The sequence below is a fragment of the Phocoena phocoena genome, chromosome 10 (genome assembly GCF_963924675.1).
Source record: "Phocoena phocoena chromosome 10, mPhoPho1.1, whole genome shotgun sequence".
Lineage (NCBI taxonomy): Eukaryota > Metazoa > Chordata > Mammalia > Artiodactyla > Phocoenidae > Phocoena > Phocoena phocoena.
The window spans coordinates 56,949,760-56,959,361 of NC_089228.1; the positions used below are offsets into that span (position 1 = coordinate 56,949,760).

Here is a 9,602-nt window from a genome sequence, read left to right on the forward strand (position 1 = left end):
TACTTTCAACACATATTTGTTGAAATAACTGAACAAACATGGATTTCTTTCACATCTGTAGGAATACAGTCAATTCTTGACTCAAAGTTTTCACTGCTCTGCCCATGTCCATGGATGACCATGAAAGCTCCATGAGTACTGATTTGGCGGTTACAAATAAATTTTAGTGAGTAGGCAAATTTGCAAAAACAGAATTCACAAATAATAAAAATCAATTGTATTTCATAAGATATATTTGAGAATCAGACTTGTTGGATAATAGAATATTCACACTTTAAGTACTGTCAAATTTCCACCACCCTTCATGAAAAGATATATTAATTTACTTTCCCATCAGTAGTATGAGTGAGTGCTTGTTAACCCTAGACCAAATCTGTTTTTGTTCTTGTAGACATGGATTAGGGGGTCTCTGATTTTTATTTTGATGACAAAAATCACACAGGGGAACACAAAAATTACAATTGACAAACTAGGAGTGAGTCGTGGGCTGGAAAACAAGAGGAATATGTTTCCAGAGTCCCCTGGATTCTTCCTGGAATCTTGGGTTTCCTTCCAGGGTCCTCCATGCCCTGGGTACCTCCTGGACCCCTTCCAGGAGTCCCACAGAGCTCAGCTTGAGAACCAGCACTCTAGGCGAAGGGTTCCACTGTATAAGAAGTTTGAGATGGACCTAGGAGCAGCTTCACAACTCCTTGAGTCTCTGTGTGCTTTGGCCTCCTCGCCTCCTCTCCAGCCTCCACCATGTCCATCAGGGTGACCCGGAAGTCCTACAAGGTGTCCACCTCTGGCCCCTGGTCCTTCAGCAGCCACTCGTACACCAGTGGGCCAGGCGCCTGCATCAGCTCCTCGGCCTTCTCCCGGGTGGACAGCAGCAGCAGCTTCCGGGGCGGCCTGGGCAGCAGCATGAGTCTGGCTGCAGGTTACAGTGGGACCCCGGGTCTGGGGGGCATCACACCTGTCACGGTGAACCAGAGCCTGCTGAGCCCCCTCAAGCTGGAGGTGGACCCCGACATCCAGGACGTGCGCACCCAGGAGAAGGAGCAGATCAAGACCCAGAACAACAAGTTCGCCTCCTTCATCAACAAGATACGGCACCTGGAGCAAGATTTTGGAGACCAAATGGAACCTCCTGCAGCAGCAGAAGACAGCCCGGAGCAACGTAGAAAACATGTTTGAGAGCTACATCAACAACCTCCGGCGGCAGCTGGAAACCCTGGCCCAGGAGAAGCTGAAGCTGGAAGTGGAGCTTGGCAACATGCAGGGGCTGGTGGAGGACTTCAAGACCAAGTATGAAGAAGAGATCCAAAAGCACACAGACATAGAGAATGAATTTGTCATCATCAAGAAGGATGTGGATGAAGCTTACATGAACAAGGTAGAGCTGGAGTCCCGCCTGGAAGGGCTGACTGACGAGATCAACTTCTACAGGCAACTGTATGAAGAGGAGATCTGTGAGATGTAGTCGCAGATTTCTGACACCTCCATGGTCCTGTCCATGGACAACAGCCGCTCTCTGGACCTGGATGGCATCATCGCCGAGGTCAAGGCCCAGTATGAGGAGATCGCCAACCGCAGCCGGGCTGAGGCTGAGACCATGTACCAGATCAAGTACGAGGAGCTGCAGACCTTGGCTGGGAAGCACGGGGATGACCTCCATCGCACGAAGACTGAGATTTCCGAGATGAACCGGAACATCAACTGACTCCAGGCTGAGATCGAGGGCCTCAAAGGCCAGAGGTCTTCCCTGGAGGCCGCCATTGCTGATGCCAAGCAGCGTGGGGAGCTGGCCGTCAAGGATGCTCAGGCCAAGCTGGCCGAGCTGGAGGCCGCTCTGAGAACCACCAAGCAGGACATGGTGCGGCAGCTGTGCAAATACCAGGAGCTGATGAACGTCAAGCTGGCCCTGGACGTGGAGATCGCCACCTACCGCAAGGTGCTGGAGGGCGAGGATAGCCGGCTGGAGTCTGGGATGCAGAACATGAGCATCCACACCAAGACCACCAGCGGGTACTCAGGTGGGCTGACCTCAGCCTACGGGACCCCTGGCTTCAACTATGGCCTGAGCTCCTACCAGTCCAGCTTGGGCTCTGAAGGGGGCTCTGGCTCCTTCAGCCATACCAGTTCCAAGGCTGTGGTTGTGAAGAAGATTGAGACCCGTGATGGGAAGCTGGTGTTCGAGTCCTCTGACATCCTGCCTAAGTGAAAGGCTCCTGCGATCCCTCCCAGCCTCCCCGCTCACTTGCTCCTGCAAGGAGTTGTGCAGGGGAGTGTTGGACCCAAAGACCTGAGGCTCAGTCCCGTCCTTAGCCCACCCCTGGGGGAGTCAACTGCCTGGGGCTCCCTCTCTTGCCCACGCCCCCAACTAAAAGCCAATCCAAGTGTCTTTTTCAGAATAAAGCTTCAGCTGGCTCTGCCAACACACACACACACACACACACACACACACACACACACACACACACACAAAAGAAGTTTGAGATGTACAGGGCTGGTTCCGATGGCGGCCTCAGCCTGGGTGGGCTCCCGCAGTGGAGGAGGCAACAGCTTGGCCACCCAGTTGTGTAGCTGGAGGACTGGCCGGGTGGCACCACCTCACACTTGTAGCTGGAACCTTGGGTATCCAGGCTGCTTGTGAAGACAAACATGCCTTTCCAACTCTCCTCCTCAGCACAAGGTTAAAGAACAAGCACCCTTTCTTCAAGGCTCTGTTGGGAAGAATGGATCGGCAGAGCACAGGCTGTAGACGGAGTGCTGCAGACCATGTGGGAGGACTGGTTCTCCCAGGACTGGCTCTCAGTCTCTGCTGGGTGGGGCTGAGGACCCTCCAGGCTGAAAGGGGAGCAGGAGCCCCCGCCCCAGGTCTGAAGGCCAGGCTGGAGAGCCAGGCACGTGCCCCTCCCTCCACCACCACCAGTCTAAACTCCTGCTATCCATCTCGTGTTTGGTCCATGCACCAACGTTCTGATCCTCTCCTGGGAGGTGCTGAGAGCACTGGTTTTGCAGCTGTTGAACAACTACAATTTCAGCAGTGACGTTTCCCCAAGAGGTCCAAGCAGATGACCCCTTTCTGGCCAGCTGACCCTTGGCCTTCGTGCCTGGAGCTCAGGGGCTGGGGGGAGAGGGGAGGCAAACTTCTGGGGCTTGGGACCGGCTCCTGGAGGGATGGAGGCCACTTGGTCAGCGGAGCCCATCTAGCCCTCCTCCCAGCTGTGTCTACCTGCACTGGGCTCCCAGCATCTGCTTCTCTGACCCCTCAGGGGTGTACTGCCTGTGATGGCACAGGGACCCCTCCTTCTCCTCTCCCTCTCCTCCCCCTCCTCCTCCCTCTCCTCTTTTCCCCCTCTCCTTCCCCTCCTTCTCCCCCTCCCCTCCCCCCTCTCTCCCCTCTCGTCCTTCCCCCTCCCCCTCCGCCTCCTCCTCCTCCCCTCCTCCTCCTTCTCCCCCTCCCCACCACCTCTTCCTAATCCTCCCCACAGCTGGAAGTGGTGCACAGTTGCTGGACACTCCAGATGTTTAACTTCCGTATTTGCCTGGTGACTGGCGTGTGGTCAGCACTGAATCAATGATGGCTTTGTTGGTTGACTGAATGACTGACTGAATGAAGGAATGTGACTGAATGAAGGAGTGAATACTTCACGTGACTGAATGAAGGAGTGAATACTTCACTTCAGGCTTTTTACTCCCCTTCCATTTAGTTATGGATTTTCTAGATATCTCTGAATCTAATGTTGACAGTAGTCCCTGGATGGATTCTTTGGGTATTTCTACCTTGACCTTTAATGAGTCCAAACAGCAGTGGGAAAGCAAGGGTTCTGAAAAGCAATGATGGCTCAGGGGCCCAGGTTTCTCTCCACAAATGCCAAGCACTGCTAGCAGAAAGTGCAATTACCTTTACAAAACTAATAAGCAATTGATTTTTCGATTCAGTAAATTATAGAACAAATTCAGTAAATTATAAACCAAAGACAACACTAATTAACACCAAAGAAGATTAAGCATGCATTCACATTTTCCACTAACATTAATAAACTTGTTGGGTTCCTGGCACTCCCCAGCGCTGGAAACCATGCCCCCTCATCTGCAGGCAAAATGCCTTTCAGTGGGTGTCTACAGTTGACTGAGATAATGAATCTCTGCCCAAGTTACTCCCAATTTTATTAATAGATTATTTTATAGACTAATGTAATTATAAATTAGCTATTCAATGGCACACAATGGGATTCATGAACAAATCTGGTTAAATGCTTTTCTTTATTGCACTGTGTGCATAGCATCTTTAAATCAAGGATTCAGTTCTTAATTCACACCAACAATTAATGTTTGCACACGGTGTATTAATCATTTCAGTTTGAGGGGAGAAGTCCCAGTTGTTTATTGGTAGGGATATATTAGTATTTGCCTGCATCTCGAATTACTAATCTGAAATTTCTGGGGAAAGGGAAAGAAAAGGTGTTTTTTTTTTTCTAATTTGTGTTTTTAAATATAAAAGTACTCTCTTAATGATATAGTAAAGGTAAAAAAACAAGCACGTTCAAAAATGTGAATTTGTAATGTCATTTTTGTTCATCATCTAGAACATTCTGGGAGAAAATATCCTAAAATTTTGACTATGGAAATTTCCGGACTATAAGCTTCCTGATGACATTTTATTTATTTCATTTTACTTTCCTTTTTATGGATACTTTCCTCCAGAAAATGCCTATAATTTGAATAATGATATATAGCACATATACACTAAAATATACCGTAAACTTTAAAGCATTATATAGTTTCTAACAGTCCTGATATTCAGTAAAGCCTTGCATAAATGGACTGTAAAAATCTATCCCAGAATGGAATGTTGATTATGACAAATGAATTTAGCTGTATTACAGATGTGTGATGTAACCTCACTGAAGGGGGAGGGGGGATGAAGCTGACCTAAGTAACTTCTGAAAATGGTACTTTGTGTAGTGTTAGACTGAAGACAGAAAGAACTCTACATAACACCTTATTCTGTTACTGAATCCAAGCTCATGAAGGGCTATGTTCTACTTTGGTAGAAATAGGGCTGAATTGATGCCCTGCCGTTAGGCCGCAGCGCTGCTAGGATTGCATCGATCTTCCTGTTTGTACTGTTTGTAACTATGGCCCCATCTTAAGTATTTCTAATTGAGAAACAAAACCTCAGGAAACCGAAACTTAACTAGCCGCTCTCGCTTCTGTAACTATGCTTGCTGAACCCCCTTTTGCAACCATCCAACCAATCAGACGGTGACTAGTGTCTTTGTTTAAAAGTTAACCAATCAGTGACTAGTGTCTTTGTTTAAAAGTTAGCCAATCAGTACTCCCCACCCCTGGAAAGCCCCGCAGAAGGTCCCGAGCTTGTTTGTACCTGTCTATAAAAGAGCTGTACTAAACTCCATCGGGACCTCTTAGCGTCACCGGCAACGAGTGCGCAGAGGTCCAGGTTCGAACCTGCAATAAATGACCCTTGCCGTTTGGCTTTGACTCTCGTCTCTGGTGGTCTTGTGGAGGGGTCTCGCGACCGCGGGCATTTCATTCACTCTGCTCGCTGCATGACAGGCCAATAAATTGGAGACTAGGTGTTGAGGCAAGGAATATGACTTTATTCGTTAAGCTGGCAGACCAAGAAAATGGCAGATCAAAAAGATGGCAGACAAAAGTCTCCAAAAAAAACGATCTTATATATGTACCCTGGAATGGCCCGCCTCAGGGAAGGGATGTGTTAATTTCTTCTTTCTTGCAGCCATCCACAGGTGGGCGGGGTCAGGATGTTTCCCTGAACAAAGGCACTTTGGTTTAACATTCAGGCAGAGGCGAAGGGTTCCCCAAGGCAGGCCATTATGTATAGACAGTATCCTTTTAGTGAACAAAAGCAACAGGAAGCACAGGTTAAAGTAAAAGAAACAGATCCAACATGTCAGATTTGGCTCTTCCCTGTTACATGCTGACAGGGCCTAGATGAAATGATGCCCAGCAGCAGTGACCACCACCAGCATCTAGACCTCAGTTTCTAAAGACCCTTCTCCAGTAAAGAGAATCTGGGCTGCTCAGAGAAAGGGCTGGGACAGGGAAAATGAGCTTGGAGCATTTTATAGTTCCAGAAATTAAGAAGTTCTCCCCAAAAAACGTATTGAGCATGTCAAAAGGACATAGGTGCCAAACTTCAACAGCTCCCAATGGCCAAACTGGACAATCTGACCAAGAAGGTAAATAACAGTAATATTGCATGATGACCCAAGGAATAAATGAAACATCCCTGAGTACATACTAATATAAGTAAATGATTGAATAAGTAAGTAAATGGGAGAGAAGGGACAGATCTTCTATGCAGAAGAATTTCAGTTAATAAATGTAGACTCTCCATTCCAGAAAGTGGAACTTAATCCTCTTCCCTTGAGTGCAGGCTGGATTTGTGAATCCCATGAATAAAGCATGCAAAGGGGAAGATAGTAAAACCCAGCAAGACCCTGTGGGCCTCCTGAGCACAAAAGCCTTTCTGTGTCCCCTATTTCTTGATTACAGGAAATAGGCTTCATTTGGCCTCCATGACCTTCCCTGAGTTCCAATGGACAAATTCAAACAGTTGCTAATCAGGGAAGGGAGAGGATACAGAGACCAGGGAGGAGTGGCCGAGAAACAATAGTGCAGCTTTGGGGCAGGGTGCGGGTCCCCCCTCAAGGGATACACATAACAATATCTTTGAGCTATTTTGCAGATACTGAAACCCCCACCAGGTGGGAGAAGTTAACTGTATGCTGCCCACAAGCGTGTAGACCCCAGACCAGCTGGAAACAGAAGGTTGAAGATGCTGACTCCCGATTACCTCACCACCAGCCAATCAGAAGAATGTCCATGAGCTGATCACAATTTCTTTGAACCATTACTATAAAACTCTTCACTAGTCCCTCCAGGTTGGGACACAGAGTTTGGAGGGCATTAGCCCACTGTGGCCCCCTTTGCCTGGCAAAGCAATAAAGCTATTCTTTTCACCTTCACCCAGAACTCTGTCTCTGAGATTTAATTCAGTGTTGGGGTACAGAGGCTAGTTTCGGCATCAATAGTAACACAGCAGAGAGAAAACCTAGCACACACTACCTTAACCATGTGATCAAGGTTAATATCACCAGTGACAGGTGGTGTTGACGTCACACCCTCCCTAATACAAAGGGTACTTGACTTCTCTGTTTTTTTCCCCAAAACTCAGTTCCCCTGTCTCATGATGAATTAATGCATCAGACAAACCCATATTGTGGGACATTCTACAAAACACCTGACTAGTCCTCTTCAAAACTGTCAGTTATGAAAATCAAGGAAAGGTTGAGAAACTCATGAATTGAGGAGACTTAAGGAGACAGGACAACTAAATGCAACAGGGAATCCTGAATTGGATCTTGGATTAGAAAAAGAGTAAATAGTGTAAAAACTGGTAAAATTGGAAAAAAGTTTGTAGCTGAGTTAATAGTGTTGTACCAATTTACTTTCTTTTTCTGATAAATGTATAGTGGTTATGTAAGATGTTAACACTAGAAGAAGGTGGGTGAGGATATACTTGGATTTTCTGTATTATTTCCTCAAATTTTCTGTACCTAAAATTACTCTAAAAGTTTTTTAATTAAATTTTTTTAAAAACTTCAAGTCTATCCTAGTATTTTATAGAAGTGGTGTTCTAAGTTTTTCTGCTTATTTCAAAAATGGCCTGTTAATAATCATTATCTTGTGGTTTAATAGTTAGCAGCAACAGAATCAGACTGCCTGGGTTTGAATCCCCCTTATTATTTGTGACCTCAGACAAGTCGTTTAACTTCTCAGTGCCTCAGTTTCTTCATCTGTAAAATGGGAATAATAATGTATCATAGGGATGATGTCAGGATTAAGTAAGAAAATACACAAAAACTATTTTTGTATTTGATAAATGTTAAGTAACAGTGGTAGTAGAGATCTTCTAAAATGTCCCAGAAATAACCTGAAAAACTCAGTTTCCCTCCTTTCCAAATTCTTTTTGTCATGAGTCAGAAAATGGGCCAAAAGGTCAAAAATGGATTAAAAAATTGGTGAAATGAACTATGATTATTATTCCCAGTGAACACTCCAGAAGGAGAGTTAATTTAAATAAAGCAAACATTCATTTCACTCTTTTCTCTGCTTCATAATTTAAGCTCATTTTTCTCTTGAATGTTATCAAAAAGTTTCCTAAGTTGTCCACCTCTTCCATTTTTTTTTCTATATTTTTTTCTGTGCCAGAAGGGCCTAAATACCAGAAAGTCACCTGTAAGATGCCTTGCCCAACTGGAGGCAAGAAATAGGACTTATTATGAGTAAGCAATTATATTTTTCTAATATCCCTAGTATTGCAAAACTCTGAAGTGTTCCTGCAAGTCCAAGTACATTACCCTTGGATGCTTTACCTTTGGGCCCCATTAATCATGATCATTACTAAGCAGAGTTGAGATTTCATTTTTTTAAAAACCACATTTGCTGGCATCTGATTGAAAGAAACACTTCTGGAAAAAATCCTGACTCATGTATCTCATTGGCAACGAAAGAGGTTTTAGAGAATTTCCTTAATACAGGACAGTGGTTCTCCAATTTTAGCCTCCATCAGCATCACCTGGAGGGCTGCAAAAGCACAGACTGCCAGGCCCACCCCACAGTTAAACTTCAGGAGGTCTTGGGCAGGAACTGAGAATTGCATTTCTTCTTTTCTTTCCTTCTTTCCTTCTTTTCTTCTTTCCTTCCTTCCTTCCTTTCTTTCTTTTTAAAATTTTTATTGGAGAATAGTTGATTTACAATGTTGTGTTAGTTTCAGGTGTACAGCAAGGTGATTCACTTATACGTATACATATATCCATTCTTTTTCAGATTCTTTTCCCTTATAGGTTATTACAGGATATTGAGTAGAGTTCCCTGTGCTCTACAGTAGGTCCTTGTTGGTTATCTATTTTATATATAGTAGTGTGTATATATCAATCCCAATCTCTTAATTTATCACTTCCTCCTATGTTTCCCTTTGGTAACCATAAGTTTGTTTTCTATGTGTGAGAGTCTATTTCTGTTTTGTAAATAAGTTAATTTTTATCATTTTTATTGATTCCACATGTAAGTGACATCATATATTTGTCTTTCTCTGTCTGACTTACTTCACTTAGTATGATCATCTCTATGTCCATCCATGTTGCTACAAATGGCATTATTTTGTTCTTTTTTTAAAAAATTAATTTATTTACTTTTGGGTCTTCGTTGCTGCGCACAGGCTTTCTCTAGTTGCAGTGAGCAGGGGCTACTCTTCACTGCGGTGTGCAGGCTTCTTATTGCGATGGCGTCTCTTGTTGCAGAGTATGGGCTCTAGGCGCATGGGCTTCAGTAGTTGTGGCTCACGGGCTTAGTTGCTCCACAGCATGTGGGATCTTCCCAGACCAGGGATCGAACCCATGTCCCCTGCATTGGCAGGTGGATTCTTAACCACTGCACCACCAGGGAAGCCCTGTTTTGTTCTTTTTTTAAGGTTGAGTAATATTACATTGTATATATATGTACCACATCTTCTTTATCCATTTATCTGTCAATGGATATTAGGTAGCTTCCATGTCTTGACTATT

The 9,602-nt window shown here is 45.0% G+C and overlaps 1 pseudogene; it reads left to right on the forward strand.

Moving 5' to 3' along the window:
* The first annotated feature begins 741 nt into the window (after window positions 1-741).
* On the forward strand, window positions 742-2,203 carry LOC136129742 (keratin, type II cytoskeletal 8 pseudogene; annotated as a pseudogene).
* The last annotated feature ends 7,399 nt before the right edge of the window (window positions 2,204-9,602 follow it).